This window comes from Toxorhynchites rutilus, chromosome 3 (assembly GCF_029784135.1).
Source record: "Toxorhynchites rutilus septentrionalis strain SRP chromosome 3, ASM2978413v1, whole genome shotgun sequence".
In the NCBI taxonomy this organism is placed as follows: Eukaryota; Metazoa; Arthropoda; class Insecta; order Diptera; family Culicidae; genus Toxorhynchites; species Toxorhynchites rutilus.
This window is the reverse complement of record NC_073746.1, coordinates 73,784,238-73,807,879: the sequence shown is the minus strand read 5'-3', so window position 1 is coordinate 73,807,879 and position 23,642 is coordinate 73,784,238.

The following is a 23,642-nucleotide window of genomic DNA, read 5'->3' as shown; positions in this document are numbered from 1 at the left end:
GGAATTGTATCCGGAAAATGGACGTAAGTACCGTACAACGTTCTTGTGAGAGCATCGCGACAAAGTTGCGTCGAACAGCAGACCACGGCCCTTACTCAAACATTCACTGATATTTTTTTGAAGAAAATACATCATGTTATTAATAAAAAATACTGAAATCGATGAAAAAAAAAATTTATATGTGATTGAAAAAATTCTCATTTTTTATTTAACACCCGTTATATCCAAAAAATCTGCAACAAAAATGAAAAGTGTTTTACAGATATGTCTGTAAATTTACAAACATATTTGTAAATCTGGCATCTCTGGTGGTCTGAGAATTTATTGCAAGAATTCGCTTGAAAACAAGCATCAATTCGCTTGAAAATGAAGTGGATTGAGTCCCGCACCACTTAAAGGGTGTGTCACATCAAATTGCATCACGGACAAAACGCTGTAGAAATTCGCCCAGTAGACCGATCCTTTTGAAAATTTTAGACAGTAAAATAAAAACTATTAAACAACTTTTGGCATTTTCTTTTTATTCATACTTCGAGCCCAAACCGGTATGCTCGCACCTTCCTCTTTACCCCGTCCATAAGGTTCTGTACAACGTCAGGTTGCAGTTTTTTTTTAACAGAAATCCATTTTCTCTTGAAGTCCGCCTCCCATTTGACAACTTTTGGGTTCTTCCGGAGGGCCTGCTTCATAATCGCCCAATATTTGGGCGAAGCTCCGGCGCGTTGGGCGGGTTCATTTCCTTTGGCACGAAGGTGACCCCGTTGGCTTCGTACCACTCCAACACGTCCTTTGAATAGTGGCACGAAGCGAGATCCGGCCAGAAGATGGTCGGGCCCTCGTGCTGCTTGAATAGTGGTAGTAAGCGCTACTGTAGGCACTCCTTAAGGTAAACCTGCCCGTTTACCGTGCCGGTCATCACGAAGGGGGCGCTCCGCTTTCCGCAAGAGCAGATCGCTTGCCACACCATGTACTTTTTGGCAAACTTGGATAGTTTCTGCTTGCGAATCTCCTCCGGAACGCTGAATTTGTCCTCTGCGGAGAAGAACAACAGGCCCGGCAGCTGACGAAAGTCCGCTTTGACGTAGGTTTCGTCGTCCATTACCGGGCAATGCGGCTTCGTCAGCATTTCGGTGTACAGCTTCCGGGCTTGCGTCTTCCCCACCATGTTTTGCCTTTCGTCGCGGTTAGGAGCCTTCTGAACCTTGTATGTACGCAGGCCCTCCTGCTGCTTGGTCCGCTGGACGAATGAAATTGACAAATTCAGCTTATTGGCGACATCCCGGACCGAACTTCTCGGGTCACGTTTTCACTGACGAAGCATCCATTTTTGCCGTTCTTCACCTTCCGGTCGATGGTTAGGTTTTCGAAGTATCGTTTTAGTACTCTGCTGACCGTGGATTGGACGATTCCCAGCATCATACCGATGTCCCAATGTGACAACTCCGGATTCTCGAAATGAGTGCACAGGATTAATTCACGACGCTCTTTTTCGTTCAACGACATTTTTCCAAATTTTCGAAAAATTGACAGTGAAGCATGGCCAACGTGATCTATACACTCTTATCTGATTATAGGCGAGAGCTGAAGATATAATTCCTAAAAATAAAATTTCTACAGCGTTTTTTCCGTGATGCAATTTGATGTGACACACCCTTTAGTTTCACAGTTCATCATATTTTTTTCAAGTCAAACCAGTTTCTAGACATAACAGATCTCTTTATTCCACATTCTAACAGAAAAAAAAGAAAAACAGAGAAAAATCCGATTTTAATAAACATATTGTGTCACTGATAATTACCAAATTTAGAAAACAAAATCCTAAATACATAAACTTACAAATTTCGGCGAAGTGATGCCGGTATTAAGCATAATTTTTGGGTGCCTTCTAATTCAGATAAATTTACAGCCGTCAGCTTACCTCTTGTCGGTGACACCCATTCCCACCGTTCCGCTATAATTGACTGCCATGCAGTAATTTATCGTTCCAGCCAAAAGTGGCTCCGGGACCACACACGGCTAAATCTCCATCTCACAAAACCTTTATCAGCTATCATGTCGTACGGCACGGGATATGAAGCCACTCGATGATAGCGGAGCGCAAAGATGAAAAATGTGTTCCGAGCAGAAATCCCCACCGAAATCGACGTCGTTTGTGGTCGTCGCAAATCAGTGATTCCTTGCTTTTTCTGTGGCTGTGGTAGTCCGGACCGCTACTACTATTCGATTTCTACCTGATCCAACAAACCCTCCTGTTGTCGCCAAATGGCTGCACACGAATACGTTATCGCTGCCGGAATGCCGAACATGTTGTTTTCCTAATTAAAATGACGAAGTGGATGAATTAATAATGCTTCATTCAAGGTGAAACTTGTCCGGTTCGCGCTATCTCTGCTCTGCGGTCTCGGCGAGGACGAGACAGACTTGAAAAACTCCATGTTTCTGATTGAGGCGAATTGATTCGGTGCTTCGGATCTGTGCCACTCGGCGCGAGGACATTCGATGGGCTTGGCTCGGACAGCGACGGGTACGGTTCATCGCCGCTTGGATTGGCCGCCTCCTCTCTCTTTGAAGCAGGTCGTTTTAATTAAGTAAGTGAGACGTTATGGTCTTTTTTGTGCTGCCTTCAGTAGTCTGGAATTGTTTGCGGTGGCCACAGGACAGGAATCAAAGCGTGAGATTTCACCAGGACCGCCGAGTCAAGTGCCTCGGAGAGAAAAAGTCTCCAACGCGGGGCGAGCGATAGGATGCACGAGATCCGCAACGACAACACGGCTTGATTGGCCAAGGTCCGTGTGTTTCACTCTTGCGGTCAAACGGCCAACAAGGATGGTTGCACCTGAAACGGACTGATTTTTAATGAACTTGATATTTGCTTCGTGCACCGACGACGAATGGGCGTAAAGAATGTGCATGCTTTGCATGATTTCGAAACTGTATCGGCGGACAAACAAGTAGAACACATCGGGATAAATTTGGAGCAGGTACCACGCGGTGAAGGCGTTAATGAGTGCTACAAGAGAAGTGCAATCGCGCTAATTAGGCGATGCAAGAAGGTCTCTCGCTCATGAAATATTCATTCGCCACGAAGGACAGGTTCTAGTGACGATCAGGTTGTGCCAAACTGCCCAAATCGGTTAACGAATGGGATCGTGTTCCGTGGGCTTGAATATTACGCGGATACTCGAACACAACAGTTTCTTTTTATCAAAAAGCACGGGTTTGAATAAGATTGCTGCCACCACTAATTAGTTTTCAACTGTTTCGGCCAAATCCACTGCCAATTTTAGGTGTCTCAAATGTAGCGAGATCATTACTCAAAATGGCACAATTAGGCCAAATATTCAATCGAGGTACGATACTGGTAAACTGTATTTTTTTCGTAGCAGTTGTTTGGTGGCGGACAATTGACCTTTTCCCATCTAAAGATCCAATTAAGTGACACACAACCACCCATTCGGGGCGTTCCGAACCAGCGTTTATCCAAAGTGTAACAAGTGAATGGTCACCTATCGGTAGTCGTGACTGAACTTGAGGCCCGAAATTGTCGGTGCTTTTCTCATTATCGTTCTCCGTTTCTGAAACAAATTGGGTTCGGATAATCTGTGGCGTAGGGACAGCGATAAATAGAGAGGTCCGGGTCCCCGTTTTTTTCCACGATTTGTAACGCTCTGTGATTATCGGCGATTTGAACTCTATGGAGATGAAAAAAAAAATATATCACCTGTTTAGAAATCCTTCGACGGCTTAGAATCAAAAAGGCAAAAATCTGTCAGCGTAGCAAAATGCTTACGCTAATATTAGATTACGATCAAACGGGGCACACTTTTCAACGAATGGCGCGTTAAGTGATACCCTATTGATTACACTCCAATTCGTGATTGGTGGGTTGTATATCGGCCGGTCGCGATCTGATTCCGAGGCAATAACTCACGACAGTCCATCAATACATTGTTCGCACTATTCGACAGTTCACGCTGATTGCCGAAAAATGGGTCGGCTTTCAAACACCACTAATTATGCGTGCGCTCGCCAATCAATCAAATTTATCGCACCACAAATTGGGCACCCATTCGCACTGGGCGGTGAGTCAGCGATTGGTACGGTGCCGGGATGCCGAAGTGCCCCCCAACAGAACGCTAGGAAATTCCACACCAATTCCGCGTTTTATTTGCTGACTTCATTGTTTTGTGGAGTCAAATACTTTCACCTTCTTGTAATCGATGTTACCCGTATTCGACATAAGGCGTTGTACGAATTAAATGATTTCAACAATAATTCGAAGATCACGCTTTCACTGTTTCCAGTTTGTATGGAATTGAATACTAATATAACACACGAGACCCTCTGTCTGATTTTGTTACAATTGAACTGGACAGAATTGTTAAGATTTGCCAAGTTATGAAACCTCGATTTTCAGGATTTTTTAACGAAATGTTCAGCGACATTAATCTACTGAGTTTGTGCTTGAGCTTGGGTAGACTGTACAATTCGTAGTTGCTCTCCGTGATTGACCTGAACCAACCAAATTGCACAAAGAACACACAGAATGACGCTTGGGACTAGCAAATCATTCTCGTTGTGCAATTTTCGGTGATTCGAGCTTTAAATGGTCAATAACGACGCCGGCCACATCCTTACAGTCACCAGGGGAAGGGAAGGAATGTTAGTATGATATTCGCCGCCCGAAGGCCAAAAGGGTCGTCTCTATAGCGCGGTTCCCTAGCGTTTATCATGGAAGGGATAGTTGTTAGTGGGAATGGTTAAGAAAAATCAGGATTCACTGCGGTAAGTGATGTGATTATGTAAACGCGAGCTGTTGACTACTTGACGAAACAAAAACTTCATATGTCACAACGCGCAGCAGAGATTATCTTTAGGTAATCTGGGAAGGAAAGCCTAAAAAATTTATTGCACCAGCTATTCGCATCTTTTTAGTCGAAATTATTCATATGTAGCGTGCAGTACTGCTTTCTCATGTTCAATCTGACGCAAAAAGATGCAAAAGTCTGCGTCATCGGCTAGCTTTACCATAAATAAATAACGCTGTTTATCTCTCTCCTACTAAAGCACAGTGAATGCGAATTTTTACGTGGATACCATCAACATCATCAAATTCATAATAACTATGCCAACCAAAGATACTAAAATAAATTTTTGACGAACTTTGTAGAACATCGAATGTTTATGTTTATGAATGCTGAAACTTCGAATTTTTGTACGTTAACAGTATTGAGTATCATTTTATTACACAATTATGAATCCTTATGTGATTTAAAACAAAAAAAAACACTTTATCAATCTCCTTCTAAATGCACCCATTCTCGAGACATTTAAAAAAAAATTCTAATTTATTGTCTTTTTTATAGTGAATTGGCTCTTTTAATATGTTTGTCGTGATGTTCATGAAATTTCATGATTTTGCTTATAATTTTGAACAACTTTTCCAAATACATAATAGTGGCAAAAATATATGTTAAGGAGTTACGTTGAAAAACATTTGTCTTCAAATGGGTTTTAACAAAATGATTTTCGACATATATTTTTACCATAATGATGTATTTGAAAAATTTGTTGAAAACTATAATCAAATTCATAATATTTCATGAACATGATGATATAACACGATAAAAATAGGAAAAGTGCCTATTTACATAAAAAAAAAACAATAATAAATCAGAAATATTTTTTTTCAAATATCTCGAGAATAGCCGCATTCGGAATGAGATTGATAATGAGCTTTTATGTTTTGAATCACATCAAGATTCATAATTTGTGGCTAAAAATGATCGTTATTATACGAAAATTCAAAGTTTCGAAAATTCATAAAAATTCGATGTTCCACAAAGTTTGTCAAACATAGTTTTATCATCTTGGACTCAATTTTTAAATTTTCTACATGACTTCTATTTTATATGAAAGAATTAAAAAAAGATTTAAAAAATGTATTCCAGATATTGCAAATTAAAATTGAAGTTGACGTTAAAGTTTCGGATGAAATAAAAAATCTAACATTCTTATCTCTATAGATAGAGGTAAACATAGTTCGACAATGTTATTGTCCCAGTTATTTTAAACATCTTTGTAGAACAAAGTTCTACAAATCTGTCTCTTGAAATAACCGATATAGCGCCTTTTTCCTAATTTGAGTTGGGGTCACCATTAAAAAAACTGTTTTTTGCTCTAACTTTTATATTTCAAATTCTACATACAAACTGTCTTTGAAAGACTTTTAGAAAATACTGATACAAACATTTTGCGATGCAGAACTCGTCAATATCTCAACTTCACTCAAAGATATTGATAATTCTTCCGAAAAAAATCGTTCTCTGCAATTGTTTGTCATTCTTCCTGGGGCAAACATAAACAAAGTTTATTGGCGGCATTTGAAAGAACAGAGTTTACTCTACATAACGTGTGATTTTGAAAATTGAAATCATGCGTGTTTGGGTAAAAAACCATCAATAACTTTGAGTAAGATTAAGATATTGACAAGTGTTGCACCGCAAAATGTTGGTCTTGATAAGCTCTAAAAATCGTACGAGGACAGCTTTGATGTAGAATTTGAAATAAAAAAATTGAAGCAAAATAAACTGCTTTTTCATGGTCACCCTAATGCTTAGGCCACCCTAAACTTAGGAAAAAAGCGCTAAATCGATAATATTAAAAGATAGAAAAAAGCTTTGTCCTACAAAGTTCATAAAAATAATTGTGGCTGCAATATTGTCGAACTATGTTTATCTCTATCTAAAAAGATAAGAAAGTTAGATTTTTTATTTCATCGACAATTTTGGTCACCCTATTATTTATAACATAAAAATGAGTGCTCTATCATATGTAACAACTTTGTCTAAGACAGTTTTTGTCTAAAAAATAAATATCTCCCACAAAGTTGTTTTTTAACTAAGTTGCATTAGGGTAACCATGAAAAAACCGATTATTTTACTCTAAATTTTATATTTAAAATTCTACATCAAAATTGTCTTTGTACGACTTTTAGACCTTATCAAGACCAACATTTTGCGACGCAGAATTCGTCAATATCTTAATCTTGCTCAAAGTTATTGATGGGTTTTCACCCAAAAACTCATGATTTCAATTTTAATTTACTCAAATACAAAAAAATAACATGCCTTTGAAAATCAAATATTATACAGAGTGAAATTTTGAACAATTGTCCAGGAGATGCATTTAAGTGGAAATTAGCATTTAGAGCTCGACAGTTATTCTCTAGTTACTGTCTTAGACAAAGTTGTTACTCATGATAGAGCGCTCGTTTTTATGTTGTCAAAAATAGAGTGACCAAAATTGTCGATGAAATAAAAAATCTAACTTTCTTATCTTTATAGATAGAGGTAAACATAGGCAGACAATGTTGTCCAATTATTTGAGACATCTTTGTAGAACCAAGTTTTTCTCTATCTCTTGAAATAACCGATATAGCGCCTTTTTTCTAAGTTACGTTAGGGTCACCATGAAAAAAACTGTTTTTTGCTCTAACTTTTATATTTCAAATTTTACATGCAAACTGTTTTCGAAAAACTTTTAGAGCTAACTAATACAAACGATGCAAAACTTGTCAATATCTCAACTTTACTCAAAGTTATTGATATTTCTTCCCAAAAACACGCTCTTTTCATTTCTTTGTCATTCTTTCTGGGGCAAACATAAAAAATGTTGTTGACAGAATTTGAAAGAATAGATTTCACTCTATATAATATGTGATTTTCAAAACTATGTTATTTTTTGTGTTTGAGTAAATTGAAATTGAAATCATGAGTTTTTTTTTATGAAACCCCATCAATAACTTTGACAAGCTCTAAAAATCGTACGCAGATCATTTTGATGTAGAATTTTAAATATAAAAGTTAGAGTGAAAACCCCCGTTTTTCCATAGTTACCCTATAGGAACTCAGATAGAAAGCGCTAAAAACAACTTTGTGGGAGATATTTATTGTTTAGACAAAAACTGTCTTAGACAAAGTTGTTACATATGATAGAGCACTCATTTTTATGTTATAGAGTGTACTTTTTATATAAAAAATAGAGTGACCAAAATTGTCGATCAAATTAAAAATCTAACTTTCTTATATCTATAGATAGAGATAAACATAGTTCAACAATATTGTAGCCCCAAGTTATTTTGAACTACTTTGGAAAACAATGCTTTCTTCTATCTTCTAAAATAATCGATTTAGCGCTTTTTTCTAAGTTGCATTAGGGTGACCATGAAAAAACGTGTTTTTTCTGCTTTAACTTTTGTATTTCAAATTCTACATCAAAACTGTCTTCGTACGACCTTTAGAGCTCATCGATACCAGCATGCGATGCAGAACTTGTCTATATCTTAATCCTACTTAATGTTATTGATGATTTTTACCCAAAAACTCACGTTTTCAATTTTAATTTACTCGAACACGAAAAATAATATAGTTTTGAAAATCACACATCATGTAGAGTGAAATATGCTCTTTCAAATGCTGCCAATAATCTTTGTTTACGTTTGCCCCAGAAAGAATGACAAACAATTGAAGAGAGCGTATTTTTTGGGAAGAAATATCAATAACTTTGAGTGAAGTTGAGACATCGACAAGTTCTGCATCGAAAAATGTTTGTATTAGTAAGCTCTGAAAGTCTTTCGAAGACAGTTTGCATGTAGAATTTGAAATATAAAAGTTAGAGCGAAAAAATAGTTTTTTTTTCATGGTGACACTAACGTAACATAGAAAAAAGGCGCTATATCGATTATTTTAAGAGATACAGAAAAACTTTGTTCTACAAAGATATCTCAAATAATTGGAGCTACAACATTGTCGAACTATGTTTTTCTCTATCTCTAAAGATAAGAAAGTTAGATTTTTTATTTCATCGACAATTTTAGTCATCCTATTTTTGATAACATAGAAATGAGCGCTCTATCATATGTAACAACTTTGCCTAAGACAGTTTTTCTCCAGAGAATAACAGTCGAGCATCTCCTGGACCATTGTGCATTGTGCACCGACGCCAATGATGAAATTGACGGAAAATTTAAGGAAAGCAAAGTTCAACAAAATTGTGTATAAATTTATTAATTTACTAGCTGACCAGGCAAACGTTGTTCTGCCAAATAAATTATTTCTAGTGAATATTTTGGGTGATGAATAAAATACACTAATGTATTGTAAGTGTGTTTGAATATTTTAACGATCTTTAAAATAAATCGAATGTGACCGATAAAAAAACGAATTAAATGATTTGAACGAAAGGTTATATGATGTTTCTTGGTGTATTTCATTAACGTAACTGACATGTTTGATCTCTTAAAAGTTAAACGTCAACTGAAAAAAGTAATATAAGTTTGTCGTAAAGTAGAAAAAATGAAATATTGAAAATAATATTTATTGCTGTCTCCTTATTAGAAAATGCGTGCATGTGATTTTCAACATGGCTTAGTTTATAACAGCTTGGTCTCGTTCATAAATTGGAAAACAGCGATACGCCAGCTAACTTCAATGGAGCTGATTAATCGGCCTGTTTGGTATCGCGTTATTTTATCGTTGTCATTCAATCGAGGAGTATTCACATCGGTAATCTATGTTTGAAACACAGCCATATTGCTTCCTTTATTCATGGATGTTTTTATTACTCTTCACCGATTTGTAGAACTCAATATTCATATATGCATATGAGTGATCGGATTTTACAATTCGATCGAAATCGACTTTTACACTCTTCAATTCGTTCGCCTTGTCGCGAAACAATGGTCAAAATAAGTCATCCGTATTTGTGGTTCAATTTACTCTCTATCTGATCGGCATAATTCCGGAAATAATTCTAAATTGTTGAAATTTGAATGAAAATTATTATTCGATTTCGTTTGGATGCTAAATTTGTTTTGAATGTGTTTGAATGCTAAATTTTGCGTGTTTATTCCACCCGAAAAACCATTACTATTTTTGCTTCATAGCAATGGAACATGGAGACCAATGTTGTTTACGTCGAATTGCGTGGCAAGGTTGTCACATTTGCTCAACTCGATTGGACTGGAGCTTGAACAGAATGCAAAATTGCGCTTTTTCCATTCAACAGAATACAACCAACAATATGTGGGGACGAATACGATCGAACTTCATTTTGTGTTTGAACACACGCGCAATGTCATGACAATGCATTGCCCTTTGGCCTGGCTATAACTAAAGCTGTGTCGGCGTTGCTCATGATAGTGTCTCGCAAGTGAATGTATTATTCCTCGCACCGCTTTTGTTGATTGTGTAGTAAGAATTGCAGTCGTTCACTCTCTACCTTCGCGTATATGTCGACCATAAATTGTTGGCACAGCTTACGATAATTGGCGTTTATTGACCATGTCAAATCACCATATGATAAACATAAAAATCCTTCGAACGCGCCCTCTGTTTGTTTCGTCGCATGTTCATAAATATTAAATCAAAATGAGAAATGATGTTCATAATGAATTAAGTATCTTTGACGGGGTCTCGTTGGTCTAATGTTTATGCAAGAGATTTTTCGTTAAAGAAACCCTTCTGACTTGCACTGTAGTCACGCGTATTCTTGAGCTTGCCACTCCAGAATACATTCAAGGCGTATTGTTCGTCATAGAAATCTCAACTATTTACTAATAAAAATGACGCAAGTAGTACTACGTTGAGAAGGCAAACCTTGGGAACGTTAGTGCCATTGAAGAAGAACATAGCGAGGGTCGTATGAACGGTGTGTGTCAACGATGAATTCCAGATTATTGTTTTTTCTTCGCATTAAATTTCTCGTGTCACCGCGCTATCATGATTCCAGCAGCGCTTGTGCTTTGGATCTACACACGTGCTCTCCAGCTGTTGTTTTATCAGGGTTGATGGCAATAGCGTGATTGTCATTTTGTAATCCGAGCAAATGTGATTTGAAGAATTTCGATAACTCATTGTGCTCATTCAAAAAGGCTTCCAGCTCGTCGGAGATGCTCCCTGCTTTAGATGAATTGATGTTACTTGTGTATTTGTAGATGTTCAATGAAGGGGGCGTTACGCCATCAGTCATTGAACAACTTAAATAAATTCGTTCTGTTGAAAAAACGAACAACGGTTATATTATTAGAATATTTTTGACACAAAAATAATAAAATCGCAATTAAAAATAGGGAATTGCGGTCAAAATTTAAGGTTATATGTATGGTATGAAGTCAAATTTTTGAAAAAAAATAATATCCAGATCTTTTTTTCTGCATAGAGCCACCTTATTCGGTATTAAATATATGGTTATCGGTATCCTACCGGTATCATAGATAGTTTACAACCTATTCTCATACCTACCAAGTATTTTGAGTATAAATTCATCAAAATCGGTCGAGCCGTTTCGAAGGAGTTCGGTAACATACACCGTGACACGAGATTTTTATATATATAGATTATTACAATTTATTATGAGAACATTTTTGTTATGATTTATTTTGTTGTGTTGATACAACTTAACACTAGGTCTTCGGACGTCTCTTATATACCTATCTTTACTAACACGCGTCAATTTGAAGGAAGAATGAAGAAAATAGACATCAATATATATATTTACCTCATCAATGCATAAAAGTGAAATATGTGGAGATGGAATATGAATGCAGCCGATTTTTGTAATTTTCCTTATAAAATTCGAAATGCGTCAAATTGACCCCAGGGAGTCGATATCGACCACCTTGAGAAACCCTGCTAAAGAATGTCAATCATATTCCTGAGCCGATAAATCGATAACATATCCGGTACCCAGAATTAGCAGTTACGAATATGTAATCCAAAAATTTAAAAAAATGAATTTGCACTCTGGCATCCTAATCTGTAATTCGGAATTCATTGTTTGAAACACATTTATTGTCGAAAAACTGGAATCTGGAATCGAGACCTGGCATTTAGAAATTGCAACTCCCGACTAGCTTTTTATCATGATTGTTTATTTTAATCGTCTTATGATTTCTCTGCAACTCATATCAATCATGAAGTGAAATTTATCAGACTGTTCAGATGAATTATTGTTTTCACAACCATCATAGTGAGGCCATGCTCAAACCCACGTATTTGGAAATCCCCACGAAAACTGTGAAATTGTAGGCACCGTGATTATCCTAAATAAAACCGACAATCTGGTTATCCATAGCCATAATAAATAAGGCATTACACAACAAACTCCTTTCGTGGCAGTTTCATGCCAACCCAGAGATCATTCGTATCATCGAACACCCAAAAAGTGATCCCACAGCCCCCTTCCTCACATCGTCCCTGGCACCAAAACTTTCACCGCTTCGTGCACAACCGTGGCTCTTCGTGGCTCGTAGAAGATGGAAAAAAAATCATCTCACCCGCGAGTCGATTTCCATATCGAGCCATAAAAGAACAATTATAATAAAATTATAATAACAATAATCAACTGCAGATAAAAATAATGAGCATCGCCAGGCGTACAGTGAGAGAGAGAGAGAGAGAGAGAGAGAGAGAGAGAGAGAGATCGGGCGGCGCATAAAAATCGTGAGTCCAAATAATTAAATTTTATTTGTTGCTCGATCGCGACTATGCCCTCCCCCCCTCGTGGGGGAACTGTCCCTACCATCGGTGTCACTATGGCCGTGTCGTTTTTCGCTTTTTTAGGCAAATTGTTCCGTTAGATGGTTGAATATTATTTTGAATAGTTGTGCTCAAATTTAGCGGAGGTAAAGACAAATATTTACCTCCGAGTAAAGTGCCGTTTTTCCGTTAATAAACCGCAGCAAATCGGTTCACAATCGCTCCGAAAGCGCGCGCACCAAAGGGAAGGTGGGAGGTTAAACAACCGAAGCGAAATTGATCCAATTTAGAGAGGAAATGGTGAAACACGACTTGACGACGGATTGAACGATAATGAGAGAATAAAATCATCATTAAGTAGTGAGGTAGAAGTGACTTTAATACGGCCCAAATGAAATGGCGAGGAAAGGTTCGATGTTTTTTTTTCTTGCACTGCTGCTATTGAGCTACGAGCTGCACCACAATAAGCAGCAGTTGGGTGACAACATGAAAACACCTACGACTTTTGGCATCATTTGTGGGTCGTTTTGGCTGCTACTGTGCTGTCGTCCCTCACCTAGCGCGAGCGCAAAATTCCGAAGGTTTGCCAGCAGAAAATTGTCACATTTGAATTCAATTCGAGCACATTTAAGCGCTTTCGAAGGCGGGTTCTGCTGCAGCCCGACCGATCCGGAAGTGGAACACGAACGCGCTCTGGTGATGGGACCACCCTAGCAAGCGTACCATACTGTCTGGGTGCTTGCTCTGCTTCTGTTCGCCAGGTTGCTTTGTAGGTTGAACCACCTCTAATTCGGGATGGACCATTCCGATACTCAGACTCTTCGCTCGTTGGTGGCAAACATCGTGTTTATTTTCTCACTTCCTTTTGTACCTCGACGAAAAGTTTGCAATTGTGCGGTCGATCCGCAGAATCGCTACCAAATTGAGGGGGATGTTTGGGTGGGTGGAGTTGTATCACGTGCAGAAGCTTTCTCTTGAACTGCAAGAGACCGTGGCTGGAGGAGCCGCTGCTTTTGGACTTCTTCCAGACGTTTTGTGTGGTACTTGACGATTGTTCGATAAAGTGGATACAAGCTGCTACCTGTACTTTCATTTCGCTCGCTAACAGCCTCCAATAATAATGCAAATAAAGCGCAACCAAACGATGACGAAGACTTGTCGGTCCCGGCCTGCGGTAGAGGACGACTGATTTTAGCGTGGCGTGAACCGCTTCCTTCCGCCTCCCCCAATCGCTCGCATCGTGACGTATGAATGAATGGGTCTGAATCAATCAACAAAAACAACAACGGCTCTGGAGTTCTGCGGAAGAGCAAGCTACAAGAAAATAAAAAGGAGGCCACAAGGGAGTGTACCCTTCCGGGTGATATTCATTCAGCCACATTGTGTAGTTAAATTTAAGCCGCGGCTTTCCCACCCGGCTCTCAAATGATGACAGGGTGAGATGGATTCACTTGATCTCCCACATCCTCTGGCACCCACTGAACATGAGAGAGGGGCAATTATTTGGCGCGTCTGGGTAAGAATTTGGGACCATTTAATTTGTGCCTTTGAGAAATCAGGATAAACTTTCCAGGATTCCAAGCCTAATAAACCGGTCGCTTTACCGATTTTTTTTAACTTTATGTGTACGCTAGAAGGTATCTAGCAATTTATAATACCATATGGCCATTCCTTAGCTAAGAACTAATCATCGTGCAGTTGTAGTAATAATGTCACGTTCTGTAGGGCGATTTTCGGAGTGAAATGACGTGCACTTCTCTAGAGTCGAAACTAGAATGAATTGATTTTATTTTGCATTACTTAGCTGAACTTATTGCTAGAAAGATCTCTCTAAAAAAAAAGTAATATGAGGAAATTGGAAAAACGCATGTGTACTTGAATTTGATGACGGTTGATGACTCGTCGTGAAACATCGAACTGTTGTAATTCGAGAACGGTCGTGGCTGAGCCTGGGAAGTTGCGTCGTTGGCAGTTCGAGCATGGGCAATTGAACTTGGGTGTTATTGCCCACGTTCGAGGCCAAGACGATGGAATTTTATTGTTGTTAGCTACATCTGTTTGTAATTATGCAGCTCAAATATTATGCACCACATCTCCCCCTTTTAAGGAAAATGATGAGCGTAGAGGAATCATTTTGAAATTTAAATCTGTGCGTTACCAAGTACCTCTGATACTTAGGACTAAAGTTGTACGAAAATAAATCGTATCATATGTTGATAAATGTTCCAATTACAATTTAATTATCCTGTTCTTATGTACTAATTTCTCTTCATTGGTGTTACAATTTTTTATTGTTATATTCGGATGATTGATTGAAATAATTTCGTAGGGACCATTGTATACCATATCTAATTTTCTGTTGTTTTCTGCTTTAAGTAGTATTTTCTCTCCTATCGAAATGTCTATGGGGTTTACTATTGTTGATTGTCTAGCTAGTCTTTTTTGCTTTTTTGCTGCGGATTGTATCTTGAATTTGAGCTCTGCATAGTAATTTTCGTAATTATAAATGGGATCTATTTTTGTAGGTTTTATTAAACTTTTAGGATAATTAACTAGGTTGCCAAAGACTAGCTCATATGGAGTGTATGAATGCTCTATATTTGGAGTAGTGTTGTAATAGAAAGTATAATATTGAAGCCAAGAATCCCAATCATCGTGTTGCTCATTTATGAATTGTCTTAAATACTCATTAAGGCATCGATGATTGCGTTCTAGGCCACCTATGGTCTGAGGGTGGTATGCTGTGGAAAAATGATGTGTGATTGCCAGTAGTGAGCAAATATTTTTAAATAGTTCATTTTTGTATTCTGAACCTAAATCGCTTTTAATTAAATACGGACATCCGTATATGAAAACACAATGTTCTACGAATGCTTTTGCTAATGTTTGAGATTGTTTGTCTGGTATGGTACAGCAATAACGTACTTTGTGAGATCACATTGTATCGTTAGGGCATATCTGTTTCCATTTTTGGTTTTCGTCATAGGTCCGATTGTATCGATTGATACAAGATTAAATGCTTTACTGGGTGTACTGGTTTCAGTAAATTTTTCTTTTGTATTTATTGTGTGTTTATTTAACTTACAATCAATGCCATTTCTAACGAATTCATTGATAGTTTTCCTCATGTTATTCCAATAATACACTGTTCGTAATTTTTTTAATAATCTTGTAGTTCCTACGTGTCCTCCTAAAGGAGATGCGTGGTTCTGATGGATTATTTGATAGATGTCATTTTCGTTGGTTATAATCATTGCTGGTGAGTAGATAATTATATCTACTTCATTCAATGATTGATTATAAATCGATTTGAATTTTTCAATGTTGATTTTCGAAAAAATAACACTGTTTCTTGCAATTGCTATCTTTTTTATTTTTAGATGTTTGGCCATTGTACTAATTGTATCAATAATTTCATGGACGTCCTTAATTGTTGTGCACATATTATCAGAAAATTGCGCTTGAGCAATATTCTTTTTCAACTTTTTGTCATACATTTTTATTTTCAGTACTGATTGTGTTTCATTCATTTCAAAGACTAGTTTAGGAAGATTAAAAGCATCGATGTTATTCACTGAATCATATGCTCTAAGGTGATCAGTCTTAGAGTTGCATAATTTAGTGACATCTTCGACTTTATTTCGCGTCATTGACCTTGTCTGTATTGGTAAAACAGAAATGGTTTTGAGTTCATCTGAATCAACAATTACTCGTGAAAGTACATCGGCGCCGACGTTTAGCTTTCCTTCCACATGTTCAATGTTGAAATCAAATTCTTCTAAATCCACACGAATTCTAGTCAATCTAGACGAAGGATTTTTCATTGTAAATAAGTATACAAGAGGACGATGATCAGTTTCTACTGTAAATCGTCTTCCGTATAAATAAGGACGAAAGTAGGTAATTGCCCAGTGGATTGCGATTAATTCTTGCTCTATTGTGGACTTGTTACGTTCACCTTGGTTAAAAGACTTACTCGCAAATGCCACTGGTAGATAAGTGTCGTTATAGGGTTGAGTCAACATTGCACCACAAGCTATTTTGGAAGCGTCGGTGCTTAAAATAAGTGGCTTTTTGAAATCAGGAAATTTTAGGATTTGTGGGGAAATCAACTTGTGTTTTGAAATCTCAAATGAATTTTTACAGTCATCAGACCATTCGAATTTTACTTTTTTAAGTAATAAATTATTCAAAGGATTTGCCAGTTCTGCAAAATAGGGTATGAAACGTCTATAATAATTACAGAACGCAACGAATCTTCTAACGTCGTCTGCGGTTTTGGGAGTCGGAAAGTTAAGAATTGCTGAAAATTTCGATGTATCAGGTTTTATTCCTTCATTAGTAATATTGTGACCTAATTATGTCACATCAGAACAAAAAAAAAATACATTTGGCTGGGTTAAGTTGAAGATTTATTTGTCGAAGCTTTTCAAAAACAATTTGTAAATTTTGCAAATGGTGTTTAATGGAACATCCAATGACAATAATGTCATCGATGTATAAAAATGCGCAATCCGCAGGAAGACCACTTAATGCAATGGTCATCATCCTTTGGAAGCTGTTGATTGAGTTAATTTGATTATCAAAACAACAGAGTTTGTATGAAATTTATCAGAGACAAATATCTGAAATCTTTTAACAACCACTAATAAGATATTTTCTCATATTTCGAATGAAAGTATTAGCAAAATTTTGTGCTAAAATTAATTTGTTGGCTCATTAGGCATTTTCAGGAAAGAGTGACACTACATTTGCGGTTTAATAAATTCATAGATCGAAAATTGTATAAAAATTAATTTCATTAGCATTAACAAAATTCATAAGCCCGAATTTTCATAAAAAGTGTAGATAAATTGTTGTTTATTTTGTTATTTGTCATTTTGTTTTCTAAAATCTAAAACTCGCTTTCCTCTAAACTTAAAGTGCAAGTAACTTATACATCTACTTGAATGTTCTGTAAACTAGCTCTCCCTATTATTATATTTGATTTTTAGTTTAGTTTTCAATTATTTTTTTGTTTACAATACACTATTCGCTTCTACGCGTGGTATTATTACATTCCTTTAACCTGATTTGAAGATGTTTGAATTTCTACTGAAGTGTTGTTAATTCATTGAGTATTCTGAAACAATCCCCTATTACGGTCATATATTTAAGGAAGTGAATTTTGCACCCGCAATAACGACTCGCAGGCAAAGTAGTGGAAGACCAGCCAAAATTACGGACGCAGAAGGAATTCGTTCACTCTCTCGTGCCTTGAACAACAAGGATTCACTGAGCCAGTGGGATGCCGGAAAAACATACATCTGCAAAACATTGAAAAGAGTCAGAATAAAGCGTCGAAAGAAGACAAGAGCCCAGAAATATACTGAAAAACAGATTTCGACGCTGAAACCCCAATGTTGCGGGTTGACCAAAAATTATTACTGAAATTGTTTTGTTTTGGACAACGAACGTTACTTCCCTCTCTCGAAGACGCACATTCCCGGAAACATTCCGAACATAAAATATAACTTCAAACATAAGTTTGATCAGAAAGTGATGCTGTATATTGCCGTTTCCCAGAGAGGTATTTCTAAGCCATGATTCGATCCCATTTGAACACATAAACCGCAACCCGACAAATCTGTCTCAGGTTCGCCCAATCGAAAATTCCTTCGGGATTCCGAACTGTTTGGTGTACAAAAATAACTGGAGAGCCACTAATTGCAAACAGTTGATTGGTAGAATAAAGTGATGCATTCCCAAAGTTTATAGCGCTCCTGTTCCGACATCATACGAAAGCTTCGTCCAACAGCCGATAATGGACCGTTCTAACATATTCACTTTGTTTTTTCTACAATGGACAATGTATTTTTAATTTCAATAAACCACATCTTTTTTGAGCATGTTTTCTTATAACAGCTTGAGAAAGAAGTTCCAAAATTTTAGTTCACACAGGAATTGGTGAAAATCAAGCTCAGAACAACTGCCAAATTCACATACTCATCATATCCTGGCAAACAAATTATGAAAAAATCAATTTGAGTTTATTATTATTTTGGATATTGTTTTAGAAAGCATTGAACTGTATTTCCTAAACTCTTTTTTGGAAGGTTCAATGGCCCTGAAAAGCGCCTTGTTTTATGGAATGGTTCCAATTTAGAAAACTTAGTAATCGTGGTTTTGAACGCCCTGGATGCCGCCTTGTTCTGGATTTGCCACCAAAGTAGTTTGTATAAAGAACAAACTTTTTTCTTCTGCTACCTGATGCCGTTTTGCGATTGCGTTTGCCACTCGCCACTCGCTGCAACTGCCTGTTGTCTTGATGTCCACCGAGCCGAATGTGTTCTGTTCCGAATGCGGGTTTTCTTATCGTCGCGAGCAGCGTTACCAGCCAACTCGATCACTTCGGCGGCCGAAACTATATAACGCCGGCTAGGTGGACTGGTGCACTGGTACTAACGCACTTGGCCTAGCTACCATTGCGGGGAACTCCAGATCAACACGGTTCGAGCGGGATTTTGCCTTTCCCTTCACTTTTCCTCCTTTATCATGTCCAGACATGGCTGCTTGGGTTGGTTTGTTGATGTGTTGTGATGCGAACCGATGTGGTGTACGGTTTGAATGAGAATGATCGTTACGGAAGGAAGGAAGGTCTTGTATTATAGAGACTTTAAACTTTTGCAGTTCATTCGTCTCTAGCCTTGAGAAAGGCCCTTTGAAAACTCTACTCTATTCTACTCCAGCGCTACCACCTCCACCCTCTTGCCTTGAGAAAGGCACTCGATCCCTCGCCGTCCAGCTCGTCCAGCAACGATGTTGTCCAGTCGGTGTCCACACAAAGAATGTGATCGTTACGGCAGCGGAGCGGGGATTTTTAAGCTGACTGGCTGGCTCGAGAATTACGCATGTGTGAGACTGCGATCGATGTTTCGTTCATTTTTTTCTTTTTCCTTTCCAATCGTGCTTCATTCTATTTCGCTGCTGCTCTGGTTGCCCGTTTTGGTCGGTACGATTTGAGGAGCACAAAATGGACCAATCAAAAATGGGCACATAGTGCATTTTGACAATGATTGATATTTTACAATTATTCAATTATTTATCTCAAGAAAAATGAAATGTTATTCGTTATGATAGATGCGTAGATATATTTCCTATCAATTGATGCAAAAACCTTTGCGATCTATTGAGAAATGCTCGAGTTATAAGCGTTCCAAATCTTGCATTTTTTTCCTACTTGTTCAGTGCCTAGATTTCCATTTCACCCCCTATATTTTCCGGTTAGACGTGGTCCTACGTCAAAAAATTATACAAAGAACAATAATGTTTTTGGCTGCAAAACGTTTACTTGAATTCTCCACATCGAGTCATCGTATATTTGTAGTAGGCAACAGAGACTTTTTTAGAAAATCTTCCGTAATTTTACAACTATTTCAGAAAGTACTAATGTTTGCAAGTATTTTTTTAGAAAAGTGTAACCAAAATTTCGCACTGATACGTTTAGCCGTTTTCCTTAGGTGATTGATCAAAATTTTGAGTAAATTAGAGAAGGATTGCATCGCAGGTTTTGTCGAAAGTAAATCGTAGTGGGGTTACTCGTGAAATTCACGGTTTTGAATTTCAGTTTTCGTTTTAGTTGTAGAAATTCGAATCAATTGACCTTATGGACTCCTTACTGGTTTGGTTGCAAAAATGTTTTGTTAGTTCATAGATTCTTCAGAAATAAAAACAAATTCTTTTTTCGACTCCATTATTTATGTACATTACTAGAACACACTGTAAGTTACCTTCTGCTCGGTACTTTGCCCAGCTTGCTCACCTGTTCTTACTTTCAGGGTCGGCTTCCGATCTCGGGAGGACTCACACTTCAGACGCGCGTAACTAGGGGGAACTTTTAAACGCCACCAAAAGTAGAAGGGACTGGTTCTTGTAAAAATCACAATTGTGTTAAATTTACTGGTTTCTTTTATTATTCACGTGATTAGTAAGCTCCTGGTGCACTTATTCGGCTGGTCGTTGGGAAGAGCAGGAAGAGTAGCGTACCTTCAATCGTTGGGTTTGGGCGGAGCCAGGTGTGTTCTGGATGATGTCCTTCTTCGGGTTGGTCTTCGTCCGGTGGTTTCTCCGTCGGGTAAAGGGGTCTCGTACGGATGAAACTATCCCCCAATGGTGGGATATAAGTTGCCTCACGAGCCTCTGCGATGGTGTAGTAGCACACTGCCTGAACCGTTAGCGGTAGGACCAGTGCAAGTGTGGCCAGAGATGGTTTCCGGGAACACACCTGAGAGCGACGGAGTGTGTACCGGAGCGTTCCACAAGTACTTGGCTATCTTCTCTCTACAACACCAAACGTACTATTTTTCCTTTCACACATTCAATCAATACAAAATGGTCACTAAGCCAACGGTAGTCCCACACCAACCTTGCGGTTATATCATAGATATAATCCACCCATTTTTTCTCAGCATTGAAATCAGTTTAGCAAAAAAAAACTATTTGATTTTATCTACAGATATAAGTAAGTAAAAAAGACGGGTGGGTAATGTCGGAGACATAACCGAGGTGACGTAGGACTATACAAAGGGGACAGCTTTTGCTAAATATATATTTTAAATATATTGTTTTATTTTCTTCTCCTACTTGAACACCTACCTATCTACCTGAAAAATGGATTAGTTTACTGTTTACTCTTTATGAACATGTTGGGGGTTCTGAAAAGAACCTTTGGTGTTGTGTTTTTGCGTTTTTTTTACAAACTTGATTCTTGATTTTTTTCTGAAGGCTTTGTACTTATTAAATGTTCAACGCCGGGCATCTTTCGGCGTATGCACATATCGTACAATCAAAATGATGGCTGTGATAAGGAATGGTCATCTGCTCACTCACTATCATATATTTCACTATTGAGCACATTACCGTACCTTAAACTGTGGTTTCGGAGACGAATGAATTGTAAGATTTGTAGTCTCCGCAAACAAAGTAAATAAAAATCAGAAAGAACTGAGGGTTTGGAGACAAAATCTACGATCTGTCGAGAAATAAACGAGCCATAAGCGTTCTGAAAACCAATAGTAAATACAGGGACGGATGACCTTCGGATTAAAGTCCATTAAAATAAGAACAGAGCAGCAGGAAATACATAGCTCATCATGTTGCTCCTTAGTTATTTTTCTCTACAATGCAGATGTAACGTCAGTAAATTTTCAACATCAGTTATCAACCAAAGAAAGCAGTTCTTGCTACCGAGAAAATTCGTTAATGTCATCCTGCATACAATGTGTTGTAATTTGAAGCCACTTTTATTTCGGAAACCTTGCAAGGGTTTTTGAAAACTGAATGATCAATTTAAAAGACCCAACCACCAATGAGTTCAAGAACAAGCATAAACAAAATAAATCAGTTTATATTATATGTCATATTATGTCACTTTAGAATTTTTTTTAGGTTTAATGGCACTGAAAAGCGCCGTGTTTTACGGTGGCTGGTTTTACCATTTTAAACAAACTTTTTCCTTCTTCTACCTGCTGCCGTTTTGCGATTGCGTTTGCCACTCGCTGAAACTAGTTGTTGCCACCGAACCGAATGTGCTCTGTTCTGTAGGCGGGTTTTCTTATTGTCGTGAGCAGCTTTGCAAGCCAACTCGAGCACTCCGGCGGCCGAAACTCTAATAACCGCTATTAGGTATACTGGTGCTCCGGCACCAATCCGTTGATGCGATGTGATGGGAAACGATGCCATACAACCACACTGCTTTACGGTTTGTAAGAGAATGACATATTTTTCAGCGGAACCGCGCGTTTTGTACTTTAGCGGTACACGCTTACAGGATAGAGACAAATCGGCAGACTCAGCCAAAGGGACGTGTCCAACAAAGTCGTTGGATTCACATGCAGGCTAAAAAGGGTCCTTTTCAGGATCACAAAATTATCTTTAATCTAAAGAGTTTATTGTTTTGTTATATTCTGAGACGAACCAGCCCAGGAGGTTGATAGTCTCAAAAATAAAGAATAAAAAAAATATTGTTTTGTTATCACTCGATATCCCCATCTTGTTCGGCTAAACCTTCCTGTTTAGCGATTGCGTTTGCCACTCGCCACAGCTTTCACAGTTGGAAAATTTCTTCCCATCCAGCTTGGGACATGTTGTGCAGTAAATTATATTTAATGCGACGTGCCGAAGCACCACTCAGTGTTGGATTGCAGGCGATTTTAACCTGTAATTGAACATTTGCAATGACAGCGGTACAGTGTCGACTTTCAATGTGGGGTCCTAATATGGACCCCACACTCTATGTTTACAAACATGTCCAACTAAATATGTCGCATTACATGTCCGTTACCTAGATGTCGAACTCAATGTAAATTACTGTACTTTCAATCTGGAAGCAATTTAAGAATTGGTGAAAATTGAATAATCGAGAAAGTCCCCAACCATCAATAAGCTCAGAACAACTGCCGAATTCACATACTCATCATATCCTGGCAAACAAATTATGAAAAAATCTATTTGTGTTTTATTATTATTTGGGATATTGTTTTAGAAAGCATTGAACTGTATTTCCTAAACTCTTTTTTGGAAGGTTTAGTGGCCCTGAAAAGCGCCGTGTTTTATGGAATGGTTCCAATTTAGAAAACTTAGTACTCGTGGTTTTGAAAAAAACCATTTCGAACGCCCTCGATACCGCCTTGTTCTGGATTTGCCACCAAAGCAGTTTGTATAAAGAACAAACGTTTTTCTTATGCTAACTGCTGCCGTTTTGCGATTGCGTTTGCCACTCGCCACTCGCTGCAACTGCCTGTTGTCATGATGTCCACCGAACCGAATGTGGTCTGTTCTGAATGCGGGTTTTCTTATCGTCGCGAGCAGCTTTGCCAGCTAACTCGATCACTTCGGCGGCCGAAACTATATAACGACGACTAGGTGGACTGGTGCACTGGTACTAACGCGCTCGGCCTAGCTACCCTTGCGGAGCAATTGGCGAATACACCTACTGGGAATTGCAGACCAACACGGTTCGAGCGGGATTTTGCCTTTCTCTTCACTTTTCCTCCTATGTCATGTCCAGACATGGCTGCTTGTGTTGGTTTGTTGATGTGATGTGATGCGAAACGATGTGGGGTA